This window comes from Monodon monoceros, unplaced genomic scaffold (genome assembly GCF_005190385.1).
Source record: "Monodon monoceros isolate NGI ecotype Baffin Bay Population unplaced genomic scaffold, NGI_Narwhal_1 Super_Scaffold_18, whole genome shotgun sequence".
Taxonomy (NCBI): domain Eukaryota; kingdom Metazoa; phylum Chordata; class Mammalia; order Artiodactyla; family Monodontidae; genus Monodon; species Monodon monoceros.
This window is the reverse complement of record NW_021703774.1, coordinates 24,581,837-24,596,284: the sequence shown is the minus strand read 5'-3', so window position 1 is coordinate 24,596,284 and position 14,448 is coordinate 24,581,837. Positions and strand designations below refer to the sequence as shown.

At 38.6% G+C, this 14,448-nt stretch overlaps 1 protein-coding gene across 2 annotated transcripts in view; it reads right to left on the bottom strand.

The window, feature by feature from the left end:
* The window catches only part of SMYD3 (SET and MYND domain containing 3), a 703,830-nt gene that overhangs the window by 572,603 nt on the left and 116,779 nt on the right, over positions 1–14,448 (bottom strand). The window lies entirely within an intron of this gene.

Sequence of the window (14,448 nt, the reverse complement as noted above, 5' to 3'; positions counted from 1 at the left end):
ACTACTCAAAGCACATATATGTAGCCGCTCACAACAGTCCCACAAGGTAAGTAACTCAATGGACCTATCCCTTTTCAGATGAGAAAACAAGAGACACTGAGAGGTTAAGTAGCTAATGTAAGATCCTACAGCTAGTAAGTGGCAGTGACTGGATTGGAATGGAGGCAATCTGGATCCAGAGTTCCTGCTCACAGCCATTATGCAATATTGTCTCTATATGCTGAAAGCTCCCTTCCCAAACAAACAAAGCATTTCCAAACTAGTTGTTAGGTAATATTATCAGAAACAGACACCTTATGTAATGGGTTTGGCAATGAGAGGCAAGGGGAGAATCTCCTGAGATTTGGATGGGACCATAGCAGTAATCACTGTCCCTTGGCAAATGTGGATGGAATCAACCTCTTCTCAGAAGGGTTGGCACTGGTCCCTGGGAGGTGTGGTAGAAAGCTGTGAGGGTCGTTTGGTTTTCACTATGACTGGGGGGCACCATAGGCATTCCCTCTGCAGGAGACAAGGGTGCTTACATCCTGCAATATATGTCACAATCCCACACAGCTTTCAAATGTCCAACTAGCACATTTCGGTCTAGAACCAAATTCCATTTTACATATGGGCAGAAGCAATTCTTGTATTGTTTTAGTATACTTAACATGCAGAATTTTCCAGGATTGCTATTACTAGGTACACTGAAGAAAATTAGTTCTTTTTTGTCCAAAACTTTACCAAGAGGTTTTCATCATTTCAGATGATAATGTCATGCTATCTGAATCACCAACTCAATACATTTCTATCACTCTCAATTAGAGCTGCACATTTACAGTAATTCTTCCATGAATTCTATTAGTACCTAAACATTCATATATGGTAACATACACTATTTTATGATAACTTTCCATTTATTTCTTCTTCATATTATCATTAGGGCATTATGCTGGCATTTTGAAATTATGTGCAGAAGTAGCTATATTAGCTAAGATTTTTTTTCCTTCGGGATAGTAAGTGTGTGTGTGTGTTTCAAAATACATGTTTATAAAAAGCGGACACTGTTCTGTGAAACAAGCTGGTGGTACACAGAATGAAGTCATGTGATACCCACCTTGCTGTTTCCTATCAATATTTTACTATCCTCAGAGCTCCATAACCACAACACCAGCTTTCTGGCTGCCCAGGATAAACAAAGGGAAAACTAAAACTTGTAAATTCTCCACAGAGTCCTGGTGCCTCCCTATGCTAATTGCTACCCTGAAGCAAGTCTGAGGAATAGAAACTACTATCCCTCCTCTTTCTTTTATCACTGCCCTCCTGGCTGAGTCAACTTGGTTTGGATTTACCATTCTCAGCACAACCCCAAGAAGCTACAGAAAGGCCCATGATGATCTCAAGTTGATCACCATCAGATCATCGCAAACTCTCAGCATCTTTGGCCACCCAGTGAATAAGAATGACTTTCACAATCCCTTGGGTAGCTCCTACAGCACTCTCCCAGCTTGAATATAGTTTACTAATGTTGCTGATATTTCCATCTCCAAAGACAGAGCACAGGGCTCCGATTTCATTTCCCTGACCTACCAGGCATCTCTTTAGTTTCTTACCTCACAGCTTCTAATGAAAACAAAACAACTGCATTGCCTATTCTTTTATTTTCTATTTATTCTTTAGATATAAAACCTTAAAGCTCTCTAATACTTGATCTCTTCTCAATGCCTTCTACTTGTTTCCTATAATTCAGCCAAAAACTAGGGCAGCCATTAAAATAAGATCCCAATAAAACTAAATAAAACATACTGAATGACAACTACTTACCATGTATTATAAAAGAAAAACTTGCTGGGTTTTTTGGAAAAGGGGTGGAGAGTTAAAAGGTTTTCTGAATTTGCAGCATTCCTAAAGCGAACTAGAAAGAAAGGAAGAAGAGAATGACATAGTGTGCAGTTTTACAGTTTTGCTATGTACCAGACCTTCCCAATTATTTGATAAGGAAGGTTACCCAAAATTTTTAGGCTGAAGAAATCAATACAGAGAGGTTAAACAGTTTGCTCAAGGTCAAGGTCGTGTATAAAAACACCTCCACCCCGACCCCCATCTCAGTGCCACGATTATAAACCCTGTTTGTCTAATTCCATTATACCTTGCTGCCTCTTCACAATAATCATTAAACTAGTGCTAACAACATACCAGGAAATGTGCTATATTTTTTATTTAATCTTTATAATAATCCTAAGAGAGAGGTACCAAATTTAGCCCCATTTTGCAAATGAGAAAACTGAGGCTAGAGAAAATAAGTTGCATTGCCCAAAATCATAGTAAATAGTGCAGCTTATATTCAAACCCAGGCAGTCAGACTCCAGAACCCATGCCCTTAATCATTAGACTATACTCGCTGCCAAGACTAAAATTCACTAGGCAAAAACTGAGTAAAGAGCTAATTTTCACCAGTAAAGATTACTAATGGAATTACAACAATTCTATTCCCAACAGGATGGTTTATTTAACAGGAGCTACATTCATGAGGATGGATTAGCAAATCAAAATTGGATTTTTTAAAGTGCACAAATGATGAAAACTCTTAAAAATCATAACTGTTTACCTTAACGATGAAACATCCTCTTTTGATGTGCTAAGGTAAATACTGAACATGAAGTGATTAAAGAATAATTCCCTATAATTGCTGTTTATGGGTGGAAAGGGAGTGGTTGATGTTTAATGGTGCAGCACAGAAATGTCTCCCTATATCTACCCCATTGGAAATCCATTTTTCTCCTTGGACTCTAGGCCCCTCCTATCCCTTGAGCAGTCAGAAAGAAGCGGCTACAAAAAGCAAAAGAGAATAGGCAGTGTCTTGAGAGAGAACACAAGGGCTAAGGTATCACACACTGTTATTTATAAGTAAGACCAACAGTGAGAAATGTGAAGGATATACTAATATATTAGAGGAAAGCAAAAGATTCTACATAAATCACTTTAGTGGCATTTAAAGATTGTTCTTAGAAAATATGTAAGGAAAAACTAAAAACATTATCTAATAAATTAACAAAGCCCTGAAGCAAGTATCAGATATCCCAACAAGAACCATTCTCTTCTTCATACAGGTTAAGGTTCAGCACAAGTTTTCGAGAAGAACTGAGATTTATAATGTGTTGTATCGTGTAAATAGTTCTCACTGTCATCATTCTGAAGGTTTTTATGTAATATTTTATCTGTATAATATACATGTAGACAGGATACATACATATATTTTTTCACATATATTCATACATATATGTTCACAGATATATACACATATGTAAATGGAAATATATGTCTGAATCAGGTAAGCCTAAATATTGGACTCAGATTTCTGAATCTACATTGGGCAAATCCTGGTGAGCAGCACAGCATTTGTAACAAAATGCTGTCTTAATTTACGGCTTACTACTTAGGTTTAGGTATATTTCATATTACTCTAATGAGGATAATATCCAAAAGAGGATAATAAAACTAACAAACCCTTGGAACTTTTAACACAGATATAGTCTCAGTAATATTTAGCCAAAAACTCCCATGCTAATTTGCAATCTTTTCTTCTCTAAACTCAGATAGGATTTATTGCCTCTAGGCTTAGGATTCCACAGCTGGGAGAAGTGAGACCTGTCTTATAAAAATAGGGATATTTCAGAACCTGGAGAAAGAAAATGGGAAAGTTCATCAAATTCCCACCAAATATGGCTGACTGTCTTCCCAATTAACCATTTTTGCTCTTCTCCATGACTGCTTCTCCTCCCTAAACTATGCTAAAATTTTAGTGGGCACTACCTTCCTGTTAATATTTGCATTTTAATACTCTTTCTGAAGACTTATTATCTTGAAAGCTTTCTGTTGGTGGGAATTTGATATATCAGAGCAAACCAATGGATCAGATATCTGGGGGCAGCTGAATCTTTTAGCTCCTTGGGAAATCATGCCAAGTATGTGAGTATCTTCTCTGCCCATTCATAAGACCAGGTCTGGACAGGATCACAGATTCTTGGAAATAAAACTACAGTTCTGGACTTCCCTGGTGGCGCAGTGGTTAAGAATCTGCCTGTCAATGCAGCGGACACGGTTTGAAGCCCTGGTCCAGGAAGATCCCACGTGCCGCAGAGCAACTAAGCCCATGTGCCACAACTACTGAGCTGCGAGCCACAACTACTGAGCCCACGTGCCACAACTACAGAAGCCCATGCACCTAGAGCCTGTGCTGCACAACAAGGGAAGCCACCGCAACGAGAAGCCCGCGCACCATAACAAAGAATAGCCGCCGCTCGCTGCAACTAGAGAAAGCCCGCACACAGCAAAGAAGACCAGCGCAGCCAAAAATAATTAATATTAAAAAGATTATTATAATAATAATTTTTTTAAACTATAGTTCTTCATGCATCCTTTCCAACCTGTTAAAGTGAATTATTTATGAATGAACCTTAGATGATGGTGATTCCAAACTGACTATAGTCTGAATTATCACTGACTGCAGTGCACTGTAGGAAGTAGGTGCTCAATACATGTTTACTGCATGGCTATGAGGTCACTGTGCCTCTACTGGTTCTCTTTACTTCTAGCCCCAAACTGTAGGAGCAGTCTCATGCATTCTAGAATCCACTTATGTTTGTTGTACTCTCTGAGAAACTTCTTCAACTTTATCTTCTAACCTTTTTATTTAGCTGTTCATACTAGTTTCTTATTGCTCTTAAAACAAATACCATAACTGTATTCACTTACAGCACTGTATATTTATTATTTTACAGTTTGGAAGGTCAGAAGTAGCTCTCGTTGAGGTAAAATCAGTTGTCACTAGGCAGCGTTCATTCTGGAAGCACTACAGGAGATCTACTTCCTTGCCCTTTTAAGCTTTTTTGGCTTGTAGCCCCTTCTTCAATCTTCAAAGGTAACAGTGTAGTATCTTCAAATCTCTGACCTTGACCTTCTGCCTCCCTATTCTATCCTTAAAGGACTCTTGTCATAAAACTGGGCACACCAGGATGATCGAGGAATAATCTCCTTATTTTAAGGTCAGATGATTAGCAATCTTAATTCCCTCCACATTCTTCATTACCTTTTGCCACGTAAGGTAACATATTCATAGGTTCCAGAATTAGGACACAGATGTCTTTAGGAGGCTATTATTTTGCCCACTACAGTTCATTTCTGCACTTGTGATTTAATTTCCAGGAATATTTGTTTTCTGAGTTTTTTTAAAAACAGGGTTATGGTAAATTTTCCCTAAGGATAACACAACAGGTTTTTGTTGCTTCATTTTGTTTTATTCCTCTTGCATTGTTTCTCTTCCAGAAGGCTCCATTTTTTTATTAACTTTGTTTTCTGTCTTTCATATTAACACGTTTCCTCAAAAGTCTAATGATCTTTGACTATCTCCTCTATGGCAGAGTATTTTTTTTTTAATTTTATTTATTTTGGGCTCAGTTGGGCCTTCGTTGCTGTGCACGGGCTTTCTCTAGTTGTGGTGAGCAGGGGCTCTAGGTGCAAAGGCTTCAGTAGGTGTGGCGCATGGGCTCAGTAGTTGTGGCACACGGGCTTAGTTGCTCCACGGCATGTGGGATCTTCCCAGACCAGGGCTCGAACCCATGTCCCCTGCATTGGCAGGTGGACTCTTAGCCACTGCACCACCAGGGAAGTCCCTATGGTAGAGTATTAAAAGCTATTTTGAAGCTGAGTGAGCAAGAGCAGACTGTTGAGTAGAAGGCCCCATTACAGAGCAGTGCTGTCCAATAGAAATACGTAATTTTAAGCTTTCTGGTAGCAACACATTAAAAAGAAATAGGTTAAATTAATTTTAATAGGATGGGGTTTTTTTGTTTTTTGTTTGTTTGTTTTTTGCGGTACGCGGGTCTCTCACTGTTGTGGCCTCTCCCGCTGCGGAGCACAGGCTCCAGCCGCGCAGGCTCAGCGGCCATGGCTCACGGGCCCAGCCGCTCCGCGGCATGCGCGATCTTCCCGGACGGGGGCACGAACCTGTGTCCCCTGCATCGGCAGGCGGACTCTCAACCACTGCGCCACCAGGGAAGCCCAAACAGGATGTTTTATTTAACCTAGTATATCAAGAATATTATTTCAACATGTAATCAGTATAACAATTATTGAGATGTTTTACATTTTCTTCTTATTAAGCTTTTAAAATATAGAGTGCATTTTACTATCTCAATTCAGACCGTCTACATTTCAATGCTCCGTAGCCACATGTTGCTCAGTGGCTAACATATTGCACAACAGAGGCCTTGAATGATTTGGCCCAAAGCCTGATTATTGGATCTAGGGCTGGTCAAAATTCTCCAGAAAAACAGAAAAGTGTCCTCCCATATCCTGCTGTGGGAGTATAAGCCTACCTGCCATTGCTTTGGGATTCAAGTGTGCAAAGGATGGGAACCCAGTACCAACTTTCACTTCCCCACCCTGTGTTCAGCATGGCACCTCACCCTCAGCTATGCCTGATGTACCCCTCCAGGGGCAGTTCCCAGGGTACGCAACATGAGGGAGAGCTTGGGGGGTCCAATTTATTCTTTGTTATTCTTTCAACAGATCTTTAGCATCTTTCAAGATTATTTCATAGGTTCAAGATGCTAGCAAACACTCACTTTCTGTAGTCTGTTTACACTTCAACATTTGTTTTCCATCTAAGTGAGCCTCTGGCTTCTTAAGTCAGCTTCTAATATTGTTGGGGTTTCTTTCTCCTGTTTTTTACATTGTAGTCTGTTAATGCCAATTCTCCCCCCCTCCCCTTAAATATCTTTCCTTTGTTATTTTAGTTGGATTTTAAGAGGCCGCTAAAGTAAATGCTGGTATTCACTTAGCCATTTTTAACTGTTCCACCCCCTTTTTACTGCAGTTTCCAATGTCTCTCTTGGTGGTCGTTTGGCCTGCTGATTCTGACTGTGGCCACCAGAACTCTGTGATTAACCTTCCCTCAGCCCGGGTACTCGACCCTTATTGACTCACTCACTGAGTCCCTTTCCTGTTCTGAGCGCTGAGAACACAGGGATGGACATGCCCCTTGGCCTCTCAGTCCAGCGGAGGAAGATTTACAAAGGGATGAGCAGCTGTGTGTGCTTGCAGAGCACAGAGGAAACAGCTGTCCAGCTTCCCAAGGCAAGCTGCCTTTCTCCACTGCACATCTGGTCTTGTTTTCTTAGCACCGCTCGTCTCGTTTTCTTTTTATTCCCTCTTTTCATTCTTTGAAGACTTTAAATTTGCAAACTTTTATTTCAGTCTCCTACTCCAGGTCAGTCAGCTCCTTTCCCAGCCCCCAGTGTCTCACAAGCTGATCACTTTTAGATTCCTCTGTCTACCTGAGCCACTTCACAGGTCTCTGACATCAGGCACAACCTGGAGGCATTCCTGGCAAGGCTTACTCACAGGCAGAGAGTAAGCCCTGAGCCAGTGGTGTGACCTGCTTCACTGTGAAATCAGTTACTTTCTTCATTCAAAGACTGCAGAAAATGTTTAAATGTCCATCCTAATAATTTACATGCTTTTTAAAATTTAAAATATCTAACATAAGATTTGCCATTTCAACCATTTTTACGTACAATTCAATGGCCTTCATTACATTCACAATGTTGTGCAATCACCAACATTATTTCCAAAATTTTTAAATCAACCCCCCACCAAAAAAAAAAATTCTGTAACCATTAAGCAATGAGTCCCATTTCCTCCTCCCAACCAGGCCCTGGTAACCTCTAATCTACTTTCTGTCTCACTGAATTTGCCTATTCTACATGCTTCATATAACTGGAATCACACCATATTTGTCCTTTTGTGTCTGGCTTATTTCACTTAGTCTGATGTTTTCAAGGTTCGTGGATGTAGTAAAATATAACAGAACTTCATCTATTGGTTTTTGATCTAGGCATACTAATATGGATAGTCATACTAATTTTCTCTTGAAACATTTTTATGGTTTTCAATGCAAAAATGCATTTTTTTCTCCTTTTTCTTTCATATTATATGACCTTATAACAGCTTTTCTCTACTTTTCCCAGTGGATGCTGTTACACTTGTGAGCTTATTGATTCATGCTGATGAACAGTAATTTCTTGCAAGGTATCCTGGCATGTAGGGTTCATTCTTCATGTGATCTGCATAAAAATAGTGGGGGTGAATATTAATCAAGTAAGAATGCAGATTTGAATGCTAAGCTTCAAAAAACACTTAATTAGCCAGCCCTCTGCAGGAAGAGTATGCTCCATAGTTGTGTAGCTTGTTCCAACCTACAAATTCATAGGTGTCACTGTACGAATAAGAAATTGGGGGCGGGTGGGACAGAACCGCTGTTCTCATATGACATTCTCAAGATTGTTAACTATAATAGGTAGCATATTTTACATCAAATTAGAATTGTTTTCCCAAGGACAAAAATATGGGTTTATTCAACCAGTTAAGCCAAGTTTACTTGTTGAAAAATGTATATGTCAAGGTACTGCGCTGGGTGCCACATAGGAGATACAAAGAAATATAAGTTCTCCAGGAACATCCCGTCTAATGAACTTATCTGTGGGAAGTTTACACCCAAACAGATGCAGTTCAAGACATAAATATATTTCTCACAAACATCAGAAAGTTAAAACAGCAACACAGAATTAAAGAATGCATCAAGAGCACAGTAAAAGTGATATCAAAGGATAAGTAATAATAACTAAATGAACTTTGTAGACCAGTGGTATTTAATATCTTTATTTTAAATAGTAAAACCCTTTTGTTCTCCAAATGAAATCTTAAACTTAAACCTGGTACGTTAAAAAAAAAAAAGTGAGAAAAAGGCTTTGTAATTACTAGAAGCCAGACTTCCAAACCCAGCTCTGCCAACTAACTACATGACCCTAGACGATTTACCTAAATTCTAGGTCAATTCCCTTATTAACAAAAGGAATTAATAATGGGATTGTTGTAAGGATTAAAAATAACGGAGTATGTAAAGCACTTAAAAGCATCTGGAAGTACTAAATACATTTTTCCTATTAATACAGGCATAACTCATTTTATTAAACTTTGCTTTACTGCACTTCACAGATACTGCATTTTTTACAAGGTGAAGGTTTATGGCAACCCTGTGTTGAGCACCATTTTTCCAAAAGCACTTGCTCACTTCATGTTTCTTGTGTCACATTTTTGTAATTCTCACAATATTTCAAACGTTTTCATTATTGTGATATTTGTTATATTGATCTGTGATCAGTGATCTTTGATGTTACTATTATAATTGGGGGTACCACGTACCTTGCCCAGATAAGACAGTGAACTTGATAGCCATTGTACATGTTCTGAGTCTTCTACCGACCAGCTGTTCCCTGTCTCCCTCCCTTTCCTCAGGCCTCCCTATTCCCTGAGACACAACAATATTGAAATTAGGCCAATTAATAACCCTACCGAGGCCTCTAAATGTTCAAGTGAAAGGAAGAGTTGAACGTCTCTCACTTTATATCAAAAGCAAGAAATGATTAAGCTTTGTGAAGAAGGCATGTTGATAGCTGACAGAGGCCCAAAGCTAGGCCTCTTGTACCAAACGGTTAGCCAAGTTGTGAATGTAAAGGAAAAGTCCTGGAAGGAAATTAAGTGTTACTTCACTGAACACACGAACGATAAGAAAGCAAAACACCGTTATTGCTGATACGGAGAACGTTTTAGTGGTCTGGATAAGTAGGTCCAGACCGCCACAACATTCCCTTAAACCTGAGTCTCATCCAGAGCAAGGCCCGAAATTTCTTCAATTCTGTGAACACTGAGAAAAGTGAGAAAGCAGAAGGAAAGTCTGAAGCTGGCAGAGGTTGGTTCCTGAGGTTTAAGGAAAGAAGCCGTCTCCATAACGTACAAGGTGAAGCCACAAGTGCTGTCATAGAAGCTGCAGCAAGTTATCCAGAAAATGCAGCTAACATAATTAATGAAGTTGGCTACACTAAACAACAGATTTTCAATGTAGATGAAACAACCCTCTATTGGAAGAAGACGCCATCTAGGTCTTTGTTAGCTAGAGAGGAGAAGTCAATGCCTGGCTTCAAAGGACAGGCTGACTCTCTTGTTAGGGGCTAATGCAGCTGCTGACTTGAAGTTGAAGCCAATGCTCATTTACCATCCTAGGGCCCTTAAGAATTATGCTAAGTCTACTCTGCCTGTGCTCTATAAATGGAACAACAAAGCCTGGATGACAGCACATCTGTTTACAACATGGTTTACTGAATATTTAAAGCACACTGTTGAGACCAACTGCTCAGAACAAAAGATGCCTTTCAAAATATCACTGCTCACTGACAATGCATCTGGCTACCTAAGAGCTCTGATGGAGATGTACAAGGAGATTCATGCTGCTCTCATGCCTACCAACACAACATCTATTTGCAGCCCATGGATCAAGGAGTGATTTCAATTTTCAAGTCTCATTATTGAAGAAATACATTTTGTTAAGGTTAGAGCTAGTGATTCCTCTGATGGATCTGGGTAAACTGAAAACTTTCTGGAAAGGATTCACCATTCCAGATGCCATGAAGAACATTCGAGATTCATGGGAAGAGGTCAAAATATGAACACTAACAGGAGTTTGGAAGAAGTTAATTCCAACACTCACAGATGACTTTGAGGGGTTCAAGACTTCAGTGGAGGACTGGTGGAAATAGCAAGAGAACTAAAATTAGAAGTAGAGTCTAAAGATGTGACTGAATTGCTGCCATCTCATGATAAAACTTTAATGAAAGAGGAGTTGCCTTACTGATGAGCAAAGAAAGTGCTTTTGTGAGATGCAATCCACTCCTGGTGAAGACTGCTGAAATGACAACAAATGATTTAGAATATTACATAAACTTAGTTGATGAAGCAGCAGCAGGGTTTGAGAGGACTGACTCTAATTCGGGGAGAAGTTCTGCTGTGAGTAAAATGCTATGAAGCAACACTGCATTCTACAGAGAAATCGTTCATGAAGGGAAAGAATCAGTCGATGCCGCCAACTCCATTGCTGTCTCATTTTATGAAACTGACCCAGCCACCCCAGCCTTCAGTGACCACCACCCTGATCAGTCAGCAGCCGTCAATATCCAGGCAAGACCCTCCACCAGCAAAGGACTCCGATGATAGCTGGCATTTTTTAGCAACAAAGTGTTTTTTAATTAAGGTATGCACATTGTTTTTTTAGATATAATGCTATTATTGCACACTTCATAGATTGCAGTATAGTGTAAACATAACTTTTACGTGCACTGGGAAACCAAAAAAATTGTGACTCACTTTATTGTGATATATTTATTTTATTGCAGTCACCTGGAACCTAACCCACAATATCTCTGAGGTATACCTGTACATGTCAAGACATGGTCTTGTAAAAGTAGGATATCCCACACTGAAATAAACTCTAAACTCCTCAAATATCCATTCTTCTTCCATTTTTACATTGTTATGTCTAATTGGCAAGGGTCAACTCTGCATCGTTGACTGACAAGGAGTAATCTAAATTACTAACTATAGGAAGAAGTTTAATTTACATCAAGATTATATTCAATATTACACTGTGATCAAATAAATGAAACTACCAATAAGGCTAAAATAGATATACATTTTGGTGTATCTTACGATAAAGAACAGTAAGTGGCTTGACAAATCCCTTCCCTTTTTTAAAGATTCCTTTACGAATATGTGAAGACCAGTAAAAGTTATCAAAAAAATTTGAATAAAAGGATATCAAGAGATGCCCTTTATCTAAAAACACTAAACCAATAAAATGTAATAAAATGATAAAATCAAAAAGGCAACCCGCAAATCCATGAGAGAAATGGGGAAAACTATGACCATAAAACTAAAGCTTAAAGTGATTTTATTTTACTGAAAGTCAGAGAGCCCCAGGGTCTGTATTAAAGGCAATCTTATAGGACTTAAAATACTAAATAAAAAATACTAAAAACAACTCTACAGAATTTAGACGTTCTTGAAAATAACAGAGGATAAATAAAGGCAATAATATAAAAAGGAGATTTTTAACTCTAAAACGGAGCTAGAGGAGGCTGCTGCTCAGGGAGAGGAAAGCTGGTGCGCAAAGCCCCAATTATCCAGCGCAAAGTGAGAAAGACAACTTAACACTGCAAGAGAGGTCAATGCTCCTCCAAAGGAAAACCGGGGTGGGGTTAAAAAAAACTTCACTGGCTGCACGATTTTTCCTAGAGTCAGTGTTATTGCACTACACCAATGTACTTACCTATGTCAAGAAACAATGCGATTATTTAATGTTTTAAATTCAATTAGAAGCTTTTGAGGCCCTATTATCTGTTAAGCATATTCAAATATAATATTTCATTTCAACAGAGTACAAAAGAAGTTCAGATTAAGAAACAATCATTTAATTCTGAGCACTGGGAAAGATGTCACAAAGAAGATGGCATTTGATATTAGACATGAAAGACAGAAAGGATTTTGACAAATAGGAATGGGCGGCAGGAAATCCTAACGGAAGGAACAAAAAGCAGCATCTAAAAAAGAAAATGGAGAATACGTATGGGATATAGAGTAGGAATGGTGATATGGAAAACTGGAGACAGGAATGAATGACATGGTGGAAGGCCTTTGATGATGGATCAAAGAATTTTAGGGCAATCAAAAACCAACAAAAGGGATTTCCCTGGTGGTGCAGTGGTTAAGAATCCGCCTGCCAATGCAGGGGACACAGGTTCGATACCTCGTCGGGGAAGATCCCATATGCCGCAGAGCAACTAAGCCCATACGCCACAACTACTGAGCCCGCATGCCACAACTACTGAAGCCTGTGCGCCTAGAGCCTGTGCTCCGCAACAAGAGAAGCCACTGCAGTGAGAAGCCCCCGCACTGCAACGAAGAGTAACCCCTGCTCGCCACAACTAGAGAAAGCCCACGCACAGCGATAAAGACCCAATGCAGCCAAAATTAAATAAATAAATAAATAATAAATTTTAAACATAATAATAATAAAGAGGGAGTCTTATTAAAAAAAACCAACAGAGGTTTTCTGCAAAGAAAAATGATATAATTAATCTCCCTACTGTATATTTAACCTGATTACAATGGATTTTGGCAGGGAAAACTAGGAAGGAGACCTCATTATGAAGTTGTTTATAATGAATGAATAAATAGTTGGAAGGGACTTCAGACATTGCCTGTCCCCATTCCATCATTTATCAGGCTCAGAGAGTATAACATACTTGTGGTCAGTTACAGAATTATTAACAGAGGCTATAAGGTTTCCACACAAGGAAATGATAAACACCCTCATATTTAATATTATTTTAAGGACAAAGATAGCTATTTTTAATCCCCAAAATTTATACCATCACTTCCTTAATGAACAGAAGCCTGCTGTCTTTTCTTTCTTTCTTTGCACGTATATTTATTGAACCCCTATTAAGTGTCAGGTGCTATTCTAGAAGATAAAGAAAATATTTACTCCTTCCCCAGTTGGATTTAAAATTTGACAAAAGAAACAAGACAAAAAGCAAATCAAGACAAAATATGTCACACGGTGATAAGCATTATGGATAAAAATAAAGTACGGTCAGAGGGAAAATAAGTGCAGAGTGGAAGGTATTACTATTATATATAGAGTAACAAAAGAATGCTTTTCTCATAAGATGACCTGCATGAGGTGAAAGCCTGAGTCATAAGAATATCTGAGAGAAGAGTGGACCACAAAAATGGAACAACAAATACAAAAACCCACAGCAGGTAAACACTTAGCCTGCCTGAATGAGGGAGGGAGGAAGGAGGAGGAAATGAAGTCAAAGAGTCAGAAAGTTTGAGATCATGTAGATTTTACAGGTCACTGAGAAGGTTTTACACTGAAATCACCTCAGAACCAAGGCAAACCAGAAGACAATGGAACAGCTATAAAGTACTGAAAGGCAAAAGAGAAAGAAAGAAAGCCAAGCCAGAATTCTATACCAAGTAAAAACATCATTTCAAATGAAGGCAAAATAAAAATTTCAGACAAACACAGCGATAATTTGGTACCAGCAGACCTAAAACTTAAAAAATTTTAAGGGAGCTGAAGAAAAAGAACATCAGATGGAAATTCATACAAACACAAAGATATATTAGAAATGTTATATATGTGGCTAAAGAATAACAAACTTTGTTTCACATTTTAAAATTTTACTTGAAAGATCACTTATTGCTTAAAGCAAAAATGACAATACACTGTGGGGTTCATAATACATACAAGTAAAATTTATGATAAAATGGGAGGGGGAAATGGAAGCATACTATTGTAAGGTCCTTACATTATATGTGAAGGGTGTAATATTATTTAATAGATGACTATGATAAGTTAGAGATAAATATTTTAAATCCCACAGCAACAAAAAGTAAAGTATAGCTAATAAACTGAAAGAAGAGATAAAACGGAATATTTAAAAATACTCAATTCAAAGGAAGGCAGAAAAAGAAAGGAAAGGAACAACAACAACAATAGAAAATAAG